The 13,652-nt window shown below is 39.2% G+C and overlaps 1 protein-coding gene and 1 long non-coding RNA gene across 33 annotated transcripts in view; one reads left to right on the top strand and one right to left on the bottom strand.

The window, feature by feature from the left end:
* Nucleotides 1–8,581, top strand: part of LOC129532676 (uncharacterized) — a 38,506-nt gene extending 29,925 nt beyond the window's left edge. Inside the window, exons 2-3 of the long non-coding RNA XR_008678516.2 lie at nucleotides 1,202–1,260; nucleotides 3,081–8,581. This is a non-coding gene — a long non-coding RNA (uncharacterized lncRNA). The remainder of the gene's footprint in view (nucleotides 1–1,201; nucleotides 1,261–3,080) is intronic.
* NEK11 (NIMA related kinase 11) overlaps nucleotides 1–13,652 on the bottom strand; it is a 323,672-nt gene that overhangs the window by 18,530 nt on the left and 291,490 nt on the right. The gene's annotated exons all lie outside the window — the stretch shown is intronic.

Genomic DNA, 13,652 nt, shown 5'->3' with positions numbered 1-13,652 from the left:
CAGAGGTTACTGCTGTCTTTTTGTTTGTCTGTGCCCTGCCCCCAGAGGTGGAGCCTACAGAGGCAGGCAGGCCTCCTTGAGCTGTGGTGGGCTCCACCCAGCTCAAGCTTCCAGGCTGCTTTGTTTACCTAAGCAAGCCTGGGCAATGTTGGGCGCCCCTCCCCCAGCCTAGCTGCCGCCTTGCAGTTTGATCTCAGACTGCTGTGCTAGCAATCAGCGAGACTGTGGTTGTAGGACCCTCCCAGCCAGTTGTGGGATATAATCTCCTAGTGCGCTGTTTTTTAAGCCTGTCGGAAAAGCGCAGTATTAGGGTCGGAGTGACCCGATTTTCCAGGTGCCGTCTGTCACCCCTTTCTTTGACTAGGAAAGGGAACTCCCTGACCCCTTGCGCTTCCTGAGTGAGGCAATGCCTCACCCTCCTTTGGCTCACGCATGGTGCGCTGCACCCACTGTCCTGCGCCCACTGTCTGGCACTCCCTAGTGATACGAACCCGGTACCTCAGATGGAAATGCAGAAATCATCCGTATTCTGCGTCGCTCATGCTGGGAGGTGTAGACCGGAGCTGTTCCTATTCGGCCATCTTGGCTGCCCTCCTTCTGATTTTTAATATCTATTAATTCTTAACAAACTGGAGACATTGCTAATGGTTTAATGGATACCCGGAAGGTCATTATCATCTAATATTCATTACTCAAGCCCCCAAATTTACAAGGATTTTTAAAGCATCAGAACTTAAAAATATCTACTGATAAATGGTTGTGTATAAAATTAGTCCACCCTGAAAACTGCCTCTTTGCTGAATGCTAGTTTCTATCTCTGTCCGTCACACTAAGAGTTCTGTTACCGGTGAGCTGTGACGGGGTAAACACAAAGTGCAAGTGCAAAGTAAACTGACTTCATTAAAATGGCACTGCAAAACTTGCAGATGCAGGATGTCACATAGTGCATGAATGTGTCCCCCAAGGTTCACGTGTTGGAAACTTAATCCCCATTGCAGCAGTGTTAAGAGGTTAAATTACCTGTAAGAAGTAATTTGGTCTTGAGGGCTCTGCCTTATGAATGGATTAATGCTGTTATTATGGGAGTGGTTAGTTATTGTAGGAGTGGGTTCCTGATAAAAGGATGATTTTGCCCCCCCCCCTTCCTTCTCTCTTTTCCCCTCTCTCTTGCCCTTCCGACTTCTGCCATGGGATGATGCAGCAAGATGGCCCTTACCAGATGCTGGCACCTTCATATTTGACTTCCCAGCCTCCGGAACTGTGAGAAACAAATTTCTTTTCTTTATAAATTACTCAGATTGTGGTGTTCTGTTACAGCAACACAAAATGGACTATGTGAAGAAAACCATGTTGGAATCTTGTGCTGTCATTGATAAGAAAGGATCTGAGCATTAGGTCAATTACCAAAAAACTGAAAAATCAGTAACAATGATGACAGACTCTTCAAATAGGATGATTTAAATTTTAGGAAATTGGAAGAAGACTCCAAGAAACTTAACAAGGTCCTCCAATATTTTCCCCAAAATGATCTTCTCTGATTTGACTATGCTTGTTCCTCCATATCTCCCTGACCCCTATACTTCTTCTGTCCTCTATCCACATTCTCTCCCAAGGTGGGTCATCTAGTTTCATGACTTTAAATCCTCCATTAAACTGTTGGTTCTCAAATATGCACTTGTCACTTCTCTCCTAAACTCCAGACTCATGTATTCAGCTACCTACTTGACACTTCTGTGTGGATGTCTACTAGGTAATAATCTTAGAATTATTGTGCCCTGTCAAATTCCTGCTCTTCCCTCTAAAATATCTTAATACTATTCAGTCTTCCCCATATCTGTTTATCTCAGTTCCTGCTCAGGTCAAAAACCTCTGAGTTATCTTTGATTCCTCTCTTTCTCTCACATTCTAGTAGTCCAGTTTCTTTCATAATCAGATCAATTAGTAAGCCCTATCAGCTCCATTTTTAAAATGTAACTAGGATCCCAACACTTCTCACCATTTCCACTACTACTCTGTCTCCCACCTGATTCTTTCAGGAGCCACTCAATTAGTTTCCTGCTTCTACCCTCACTACTCTACAGTCTGTTGTCAGCTCAGCAGCCACGGTAAGCCTACTTTCACTTCCCTGCTCAAAACTCTATTGGACTCTTCATCTCAGAGTAAAGGTCTTTCCAGTGGTATACAATATCCAATCATATCTCTCCAGATTGCCTACCTTCCTCCCCTCACTTCCTCCATTCCGGCTGCACTGGCTCTTCTTTGAACACATTAGGCACATCCTGCTCCAGGACATTTGCACCTGATGTTCCCTCTAACTAGAATGCTCTTTCTCTGGATATTCATATGTTTCTCTCCTCATCACCTTCAAATCTTTTCCCTCATGTCATCTTCTCAGAGAGACATATTCTGACCACCCTCTTTAAACTGTAATCTTTACCAATATTCTGTACTACTTATTCACCATCTCTGCTTTTGTATTTTCTTCTTAGTATTTGCTACTTTCCAGCATGATCTGCTTTTCCCTAATATTTTATGATTTATCAATCACCCATTAGAATATAAGGTCCATGAAAACACGAAAAATACTTTCTTCTTTTTTTTTTTTTGACTGATCCCACTGCCTAGAACAGTGCTTGGTGCATAGTAATTACTCAATAAATATTTGTTGGATGAATGAGTAGATGTCTTGAAAGTCAAATAGGAAGGAATATGGTGATGTCATACAATTTTATTAAAAAATATTTGCATCCCTAGTATTCTAAGAATTAGCACATAGTAAAATTATAGCCTAATTTTATAAACTCTAAAATCACTTTTATGGTTTTTAGCTGCTGTTTTTCAAGATAAAACTCCAAACAAGTACAGTTTTCAGTATTTCTTATGATATATTCATCATTATTTCAAATGAATTGGCTTTATGGGCCAATGATCTTTAGATAAATGCACAATCATCTTTAGATAAAAATGACCTCTTATATTTCTAGGTGACTAGACACAAGCCTTAATTAATTTTTAAAAAGGAATTCTATACAGAAGGGACAGTGTTTCTGCCTGTCTTCTTTCACACTTTGCACACCCAGGCCATCTGGAGTGAAACTGAAGTCTGCCCAGAGCTGCTGGAAGCCCCAGCTGCCCTGCTGCCCACGGAGTCCTCTGAGGACGACTCCAGAGTCCCTCAACTCCTTGGAGGAGATAAGCAGCCAACACAGTGTTGTTCAGCAGATGCCATCGTCTGCCATGTAAGTTAAATAAGGCAGACAGCAGCAGCTAAGGAGATTTTAGCCTCCTGTTCTAAACAGTATTTTAGCTTAACAGCAGAAAACGTTTAACATGTTCCCCCCTCCTAGAAAAACAAGCAATTTATCTTCAGGGAGAGGGAGAAAAAGCACTTTCCACCATTCTGATGGGTCATCAAGTTTAAAAGCTCTCTTATCCCTAAACTTTTAGAGAAACTAACAGAAAGTATGTTTCCCTTTCCCTGGAGCTTATTTACCTTGCAAATCGTTTGTCTGTCCGGAAGTGCTACAATAATGGCTACATATATATTTTTGTTTCCAGATTCATTAATGATGTCAGAAGTGTAAAACTAAAGGCAGAAGACTGTGGTTTTCAAGATTGCTCCCCAACTAGGCTTGGCGACCCATGAAGGCAGAGGACCTTTCTGAGTTATCTTTGTACCCTGCATAGTCCTGGCAGAAAATAGCACCTAAGTCATTCATTTAGCAAATTTTTTAAAACAATATTCCTGTCATGACACATTCAGCAATTATTTATTTATTTATTTATATTATTTTTAGAAACAGGGTCTTGCTCTGTCACCCTGGCTGGAGTGCAGTGGTGCAATCATAGCTGCAGCCTCGACCTCCCAGGCTTAAGTGATCCTCCCACCTCAGTCTGTAGAATAGCTGGGACTACAGGAATATACCACCACAACCCAGCTCATTAAAAAAAAAGAATTCTGTAGAGACAAGGGTGTCTTGCTATGTTTCCCAGGCTGGTCTCAAACTCCTAGCCTCAAGCAATCTTCTCATGCTGGCCCCCCAAATCACTAGAAGTACAGGCATGAGGCACCATGCTTGGCTATAAGCACATTTTTAATGAGCACTTAGTATGTGCCACATGCTGCAGATGTAGCCACAAGCCTCTGACCTCACAGACCTCATATTAAACAAGTAAACAAGGTAATTTTAGATTTTTTTCAGTGCTACAAAATAAAAACAGGGAAATAGGAGAGAGAGTAGAGAACAGGACTTTGAGAAGAAAGTCTGGAATCCCCAAGAAGGTGGGTGTCAGAAAAGAGATTTGGCACAGACCCCGCCCCGTTTTTTGTTTTTTTTTTTTTTTTAACGACCAGGCCCTGGAATTTGAACCACCATCTTTTGGACTGACTCAAATGCAGAGGAAGCCAGGCCTGCTGCTAACATTTCTGAGAGGCGGCAAGAGTATAAATGGAGATCCACATATGTATAAATAAAGAGTGTGAATCAAGCTAACAAACTGTTTAATAAAATATGATCTACCCTTTTAGCTTGACAAATCAACTTTTCAAACACCTGGAAGAACAAGTTTGCACTCAGGATTCTCAGACTCCTCAGAGTTCTGCACTGGGATGTGGAAGGGCTGTGCAAGCCAGCCCTTGGGTCCCTGATCCCTGTCTCCTGGCCTGTGCCTGTCTCTTCTCAGCCTGGCTCCAACTCCCATTGAGAGGAAGTTCTTGTACACATATGATACTGCAGCCCCTATGTCTAATATTTATCCATACCTTCTGCAAACAGCCAGTGTGTGACCACCCTTGGGCTTCCCAGGGGTCTGCAAACTGACAATACTGACAAAGGGAACCAAGGCAGAGGCTCACAGACTGTAGAAATGGGCTTGGGGCCATTTGGGCAGAGACTTGTGGAATCCCAGGTAAGCAGGGCATCTTAGTTTGCTTGTGCTGCTTAAATACTATGGAAGAGGTAATTTATAAATATTAGAATTTATTTCTCAGAGTTCTGGAGGCTGGGAAGTCCAAGGTCCAGGTCAAGGTGCTAGCAGATTTGCTGTCTGGTGGGAGCTGCTCCCTCTGCTTCCAAGATGGCACTTTTTTGCTGTGTCCTCTGGAGGGGAAGAAAGCTTAGACGGGCAAAAGGGGGCAATTATCTCTCTGGGACCTCTTTTGTAAAAGTATTAATCCATTCCTGAGGGCTCTGCCCTCATGACTTAATCACTTTCCCAAAATCACATCTCTTAATACTACCTCAATGAAGATTAAGTTTCCATATGAATTTTGAAGGGGTCACATTCAAGCCACAGCACAGAGCATGACCTAGCAGAGGAGATGCAAGCTCTGGGTGTGCAAGTCCCCTTTGCTCCATGGACTTCTTGCTTCATGGGAAGGGATGTGGCTGGAGGGTACCCCTCTACAGCACAGGGCCCAGAGCACCCCTCTTGCCTTGGGTTTAGGGATAGTATAGGTGGTGGTGGTGAGGCTACTTTTGCTCATTAAGAAAAGCCTCTTTGAGGGGTGGGACCGAGAATGTCATTTGAATGGAAACTTGAATCATAAAGATGAGTCATACAAGCCAAGACTTGGGAGAAGGGCATTCCTAAGGATATGCCCAGCTCTCATAAGCTCTAACGAAGAGTCATCAACTGTGGTGGGTGGAGCCTAATTAAGAGGAGAAGAATGGTAAGAGACAAGGTGAGATGGTCAGGCAGGAGCAGGGAGCCTGGAGGTCAGGTAAGGGGGCTTGACTTTGCCATGAGTGCAATGGGAAGCCTCTGGAGGGTTGATATGATTTGAATTCTGTTACAGCACGATCACTCTGGGTGCTGTGTGAAATGGATGAATAGCAAGGAGCTGCAGCCAAGAGCAAATCAACAGAAGCACCACTCAAAATGCCTCAGTACCCATTACATAAGGATTCTTGTGATTAATTCTTCCCCAAAATTTAGAGCCAAGAAAAATCCAGCTCTCCTACTGAGAGTTGTAGATTAGAGCTTCTGTTTCTAATCTACAAACAAATGTGTGCAATGTCTTTTCATGACAATTCCAACTTTATCATAAGGTTGTCTACTAAGAAACTAGTAGGCAGGTTTCTCTTCTTGTCTAGACCACCTGAAAGCTCATAGCTGAGTTTGCACTTATTTGCACAGTAAACTGCTCATTTATCAATCTGGCATCCAATCACAACTTTTTAGCTAACTACCTATATGTTTTCATAAACTTTTCTCACACAGTATAAATTTTAAATAAATAACAATAGCAATTAAGTAGTAACAACTCGAGACTGGTATCTGACTAGTGGTTCTTTCACCAGTGTGTACACTGGAAGTTTTGTTTTGTTTTTTTGATGTTTGTACATTGTAATTGCAGGACAGGTAGTAAGATGATTTCAAATTCACATTAGCTTTGCTACCACTAAATTATGGTGACTGTTTCTAATTTGCAAACAAATGTATGCAATCTCTTTTTATGATTATCCCGACTTTATCAATCATAAGGTTGTTATATTTTAAGACATATGAAAAGGTATAAAGTATAATACAGTGAATACATATGTATCTAACTCCCAGTTTAAGAAATAAAACATTAGCAAATACAGCTGAAGCTCCATGAATTCCCCTCCCAAATCATACTCCCTTCCCACCCGCAGAGGGAACCTCTATTCTGAGCCTGGTGTTTATCACCACCAAGAATTAAAAAAATACTTTAACTATATATACACAAGTATGTACCCCTTAGAAATGAGTAGTAGTACTGTTTTGTGTGTCTTTACACTTTAAGTAAATGGTATAAGTTTTTTCTTGTTTTTGCTCAAAATTGTTGATATTTATGCCCTTTGATTCTATAGCTGATTGACTTTCACTGTGAGTCATTCCATCATTATTTCTGTATTCATTCTCCTGCTGAAGTACATTTCAGGTTGTTGCTATTCTTCTGCTGATCCCCCTCCCCCCAACACACATGCTTTTATTAATAAATCTGCTGGAACATTCTTGCATACATCTCCTTAGATGTGTTGTATCATAAACCACAAAATATACTGAGCTTTTCAGACACAGGTTCTACATTAAGTCATTATTTTCAGATTGATTTACCATTGCTCATATTCAATCCTTTAGAATGGCCTCAAGAGGATATTTTATAATATTGGAGCACAATCCAGAGAGGGACAGAGTAATTTTAAAAATCAGAATTATAGAATTTTTTTAAATCCCTGTAAGGTACCAAGGAGCTCACCTAATCAAACACCTTAATTTTATGGACAACAAAACCAATGCTCAGAGGGGGAAGGAGTTGTGTAGTAGTGAGCACTGGGCTATCCGGGGAAGCAGATACCTTCATTGAGCCTCCACTGTGATGGACATGTGTACAAACCATAAAAATAAGCCCCTTGCTTTCCCTTCTGTTCTCTAAGCCTCACTAAACAATGTGCCATGAAACATAGCCCACTTGATGAAGTCCTTCCTGAATGAATTACAATTGTGCTTCCTTTATCAATTCAAGCCACACTTTTTTTCATTTTTGAAGAGTCAATTTCACCACAGCTTTACTGAAGTAGAAGCAAAGATCAAAAGATAAAATAGATTTCTTTACCAAGCATAACTAGAATAACTAGATTTACAAAGGACGATTTTTTAAAAATCACAAAGGAGAAAATAGAGCATCAAGTTGGAAGAATTTCTCAGAACAAGGATGAGTTCCCATGACTGGGAAACTATTCAGCTTCCTTAGTTAAGAGTGAATTTTAAAATCTGCATTTCATTTGGTGAGTTTCAACAAGGACTCTTTCCTTGACCAAACCTTAATCATGTTCCTCTGAGGCCTCTTCTTGACTAGGCCTGGTCCTGGCCTGCAGAGCCCAGCTCAGCAAGAATCCCCCGACCCTTAATACCTAACCAAATCCTCTTAGTAATTTCCTATCCACTGACCCCTTCGCCATGCCCATTGGCCATAAATCCCCAGCTGTCCCTGCTGCAACCAGAGTCAAGATTAATCTCTCCCCTGCTGCAGTAGTCTTGAATAAAGCCTTCCTTGCCTGTTTAATTATGTTTCATGCTTTTTTTCTTCAACAGATTCACCTCCCAATACCAAACTGTCACTGAGTCCTTCATCCCAAACTGCCTGTAATTAGGATGGCCATGTGTAGCTGTTTACTGAGACAGTCCCAGTGCATGCCTGACACAGAAGCACAATTACCAATGGCTGCCCAATCTACTCTCAAAAGTGCCTTGGTTTGCACAATAAATTGTCTTCACACACATGAGGTGTGAAATTTACTGGCTAGAGACACTCATTAAGAAGAGGACTTTAAAAATGGTGCTACAGCAATATACACAGAACAAAAGAGAGCAAATTCATGAAACTAGAACACTCCCTTTTTCATAGTGCCTCCAGAGGCATAGTTACATTTGATTTGTATCATATTCTATCCAAGTTAAGTGTTTCACCATAAATAAAAATTGATTTTCATGAGTTTCTCATTCAAACATATTCATACAATGCCTTTATTATGCCTCTCCTTTGGCAACTACAAATGGGTTTATTATAGAACACTGGCCGGAAATGTGACATGCATTCCAGAAAGAGAGGAAGATGGGGGAAGGAGACAGGTAGAAAGGAGATAGATAGAAAGAGACCAGGAAGGCCAATGTGGTATAGGCTTCAGGAAAAACAGCTGAGATTGGGGAATCGATACCTCATTTTACAGAAATTGCATTAAATGACTGAAATGAATTTGCAAAACAATAATTGAGGCTGACACCTGCTCTTGACAGAAGGGATGAATCAAGACTGAGCTGTGCTTTAGCACCTGCTGTGGGGAGAAAGAACAAGAGGGGAACTGCTAAAGCTTTTTGCCTAGAAATGCTGAGTTTTTTAATTGCTTTCTGAAGCCAAAAGAGAAAATTCCTCGTTAAGGTGGGGTTTGCTGAGTGATTTTTGAGCAATGGTTTGTTTGTTTGTCCTAGCTACTTCCACGTACTTTGAAAACATTTGCAAGAGGCCCTTATTCTGCAGAGCTTTCTTAGGTCTGATGGAATGAGATGAGAATAACAACTGCACACTCAGTGAGTACGATCTCAGGCATGGGCTTTCAGACATAAGATTTGATGCAGGGGAGAGGGGAACAAGTTAGATCATATAATCTCCAAAGTTTCCTCTAACTGGAAAGTCTAAGGTTCTGCCATTCAGTGGACTCTCTACATGGGCTTGTTAATCCCGTTTTACAGAAGGAAAGATTCAAACAAGGAGAGAGCAAGGACAATGAAGGGGAGCGGGGGCCTCTTCATCAGTGCTCAGTATGTGACCCACAGGGTCAGACTGACAATTTAGAAAAGAGGAGCCAAGGCCATCACAAGGATGCTCCACTGAAGCCTCAAGGAAACGTGATCCCACCAGCAGCATTGCATCACATGTGAGCTGCTTAGACATGCAGAATCTCTCACCCCTCCTCAGACCTACTAATCACAATCTGCATTTAATGAGACCCCAAGTTCTTCATATACACATTAGAGTTCGAGAAACACAGGCTCTGGTTTGCATTTCTCTGATGATTAGTGATGTTGAGCAGTGATTACATTTATAGTAGCAAGACTCTAGAAAGTAGTTACAACTATGAACTAGCTTTTTGAAAATATAATTTCAACTTTATTTTAGATTCGGGGGCATGCATACATGTGCAGGTTTGTTACATGGGTATACTGTATATTGTGTGATGCTGAGGTTTGGGATATGAATGACCCGATCACCCAGATAGCAAGCATAGTACTCAACAGTTTTTCAACATTTTCCCCTTCTCTTCCTCCCTCCTCTAGTGGTCTTCATTGCCTATAAGTGACAACATGTGGTATCTAGTTTCTGTTCCTACAATAATTTGCTTAGAATAATGGTCTCCAGCTGCATCCATGTTGCTGCAAAGGACATGATTACATTCTTTTTTATGGCTGCAGCATATTCCATGGTGTATATGTACCACATTTTCTTTATCCAGTCCCCCATTGATAAGCACCTAGGTTGATTCCATGTCTTTGCTATTGTGAATAGTGCTGCGATGAACATACATGGACATGTGTCTTTTTGGTTGAACACTTTGTTTTCTTTTAGATATATACTCAGTAATGGGATTGCTAGGTCAAATGGTATTCCTGTTTTAAATTCTTTAAGAAATCTCCGAGCTGCTTTCCACAGTGGCTGAACTAATTTACATTCCCACCAACAGTGTATAAACCTTAGCTTTTCTCTGCAGCCTCACTAGCATCTGTTGTTTTGTGATTTTTTGAGAATAGCCATTCTGACTGATGTGAGATGGTATCTCATTGTGGTTTTGATTTCCATTTCTCTGATATTTAGTGATGTTGAGCATGTTTTCATGTTTCTTGGCCACTTGTATGTCTTCTTTTCAGAGGTGTCCATGTCTTGCCCATTTTTTAAATGGGGTTATTTGGGTTTTTGCTTGTTTAATTATTTAAGTTCCTTAAAGATTCTGGATACTAGACCTTTATTACATAGTTTGCAAATATTTTCTCCCATTCTGTAGGTTGTCTGTTTAATCTGTTGATAGTTTCTTTTGCTGTGCAGAAGCTTTTTCATTTAATTAGGTTCCACTTGTCAATTTTTGCTTGTGTTGGAATTGCTTTTGAGAACTTATTCATATATTATTTCCCAAGGCTGATGTCCAGAATGGTGTTTCCTAGGTTTTCTTCTAGAATTCTTACAGTTTGAGGTCTTACATTTAAATCTTTAATCCATCTTTAGTTAATTTTTATATATGGTAAAAGGTAGGGATCCTGTTTTATTCTTCTGCCTATGGCTAGCCAGCTATCCCAGCACCATTTATTGAATAGGGAGTCCTTTCCCCATTGCTTATTTTTGGAAGACTTTGTCAAAAATTAGACAGCTGTAGGTGTGAGGCTTATTTCTGGGTTCTCTATTCTGTTCCATTGGTCTACGTGTCTGTTTTTGTACCAGTATCATGCTGTTTTGGTTACTGTAGCCTTATAGTACAGTTTGAAGCCGGGTAATGTGATGCCTCCAGCTTTGTTCTTTTTGCTTAGGATTGCTTTGGCTATTTGGGCTCTTTTTTAGTTCAATGTGAATTTTATAATAGTTTTTTCCTAATTTTGTGAAAAAATTATGTTGGTCATTTGATAGCAATAGCATTGAATCTGTAGATTGCTTTGGGTAGTATTGCCGTTTTAACAATATTGATTCTCCCAATTCATGAATATGGAATGTTTTTGTATTTGTTTGTGTCATCTATGATTTCTTAGCAGTGTTTTGTAGTTCTCTCTGTAGAGATATTTCACCTCCTCTGTTAGATATATTCCCAGGTATTTTATTTTTTGTCTCGCTATTGTAAATGGGATTGCCTTATGAACTAGCATTGACATAGAATTCTGACATTCTTATAGGATCAGGCCAGCTTTCTAAGCTGGGAGGCATTGTTTCCCATACAGCATCCTCTACTGAAATACTAAGCTTTCTTTTTTACAATATGAGTTTAAATCTGGTAAAGGTACTGTAGAAGGAGTTACCATCAATTTCAGGCTACAGCTGTCTTTCCTTCTCTCTCTCTCTCTCTCTCCCTCCTCTTCCCCATCTCTGGAGGACAGATTTGCATTAATAATAGTTTTGATTTTTAACACATTGTTAGTATTAATTAGTCTACTGTTCTATGTCTTAAGAGGAGAACACCAGCCTTGCATGAGATGGAGATTATGAATCACAGTTTGTTTGGTAGTTTGCTGGATCTCCTTGTCCACATTTACTCCTAACTTCTAATTCTGCATTGGCTAGAATTTTCTTTGCTTAACTAAGCAGGAAACCACTTTCTCTTTAATTTGGGTACTACTACATTCTAATTTTATTTTACTGATGATCTGACTAGAAAGTGACAACCAAGCATAAACCTGTGTTAATAATTTAATTTTTCTTTTATTTTCTTTGTATCTGGGGAAGGTACTGCAGAAATTATTTGTTGTAAAACAGTTTTGATAAGGTCTAACATACGGGCAATCCTGGGGAAGAAAAAAAAGAATTAAATCACAGGTTTTATGTTGAGCTATATGGAATTGCCATTTTTACAGGTTAAAAACAAGTCAAATATGGGCAATTTCATATAGTTCAGATTAATTGGAATATTTTAGTTTAGAATTTCTTGACAAGAAATATTGAAAAAATAGTGCTATTTCTGGAGGCTGCATTGTTTATTTTACTTGGAGACTTGTTTTTTATGAAATTAAAAAAAAGTTTTCAGAGGCTAGATAACCATCTTTGTATTCTAAGCCACCATAAAGAATAGTGTATTAGAAAGTAAGGTTCAGTTATAGATTCAGGATGAATGTATGTGTCCTTGAAGGAGATTTATTTTTTGCATGTGTGAAAGAAAGGTAGATATAAATGGTGCTAGACTTTGACACCAAAAACTAGGGCAAGTTTCTTTTCTACTTCCTTGTCACAGTCAGGTAAACTCTGATAGGAGTAAGAAGAGAAGATATTTCCCCTACAGACCCACCACCAAGTTACCACCACTCTAGTTGGAAGGTGGGAGAGTATTTGAATATTTCAAAGCAAAGTAGTCCCTTTTTGGTTAATTATTACAATCATACTATAAGCATGCTGAGTCTCCATGGCACTCTGGGCATAATTCTATGACAGCCTGAACTGCATCACAGTGTAATTGTGTGTTTCAATGTCTGTTTTTCCCATACCAGCCCAATATCACACTTTGAGTAGTAAAGTAGGAATCATGCTTATTTGTAATGATGTGCCTAGTGAGTGCCAAGGGAGCTTAGCACACAGTAGGCATTAATAACTATTTTCTTTCAAATGTAAAAGTTTGTTAAATAAATGACTTTTAATAACAAGTCGCATTAGAAAAAATTGAAGATTATATTAAAAATCTTTGTGGAGTATGGAAATCAATTTGGCAATAAGTAAGAATCCTGTGAACTAGTAATTATAATAAAAGGTCACATCTATGAACTAGTAATTACAAGATATTTATCTTAGTCTGAAATTTGAAAATAGCATTAGGTAAAAAAAAGTTTATGTCAACATTATATATGAGTTATAAAACTGAAAACAACCCAAAAACCCAAGAGTACAATATTATAGAGAAATTAATGATGTTTTTGGAATATTTAATAATATTGGAAAATGCTCAAGAAAGGTGGGTCAAAAATAAAAAATGATATTAATGTCCTGCTTACATTAGTTCAATTAGCATTACATCACCAGAATGTCCTAAGCTATTCAAATTTCTACCAAAATAGTTTTTTTAATGGCTATAGAATATGCCATTGGATATAAATATTATAAATTATCAACTGTTTTATATATATATATACACACATGTACACACACATACTAAATGACATATGGATGAGATCATATTATGCCTATTGTTCTGCATCTTCCTTTTCTCGGTTAACAATATACTCTAGAGAGCTCACCACACAAGCGTGTGCAGATCTTTCTCACTTCTTTTTAATGCCAGGACAGTATGCCTTTGCAGAGATATATGTTGACTTTCCAAAACAACTCTTATTGATACTTTTAGGCCATTTATAGCTTTTTGTTATTAAAAAATTCTGTAAATATATACCTTTGATATATGTTTTTGTGCATTTATACAAGTATTTATATAGCATAAATTCTGAAATTT

The sequence above is a fragment of the Gorilla gorilla genome, chromosome 2 (assembly GCF_029281585.2).
Source record: "Gorilla gorilla gorilla isolate KB3781 chromosome 2, NHGRI_mGorGor1-v2.1_pri, whole genome shotgun sequence".
Lineage (NCBI taxonomy): Eukaryota > Metazoa > Chordata > Mammalia > Primates > Hominidae > Gorilla > Gorilla gorilla.
Note: the sequence above shows the minus strand (reverse complement) of the source record. Positions and strands in the feature narration are given on the sequence as shown.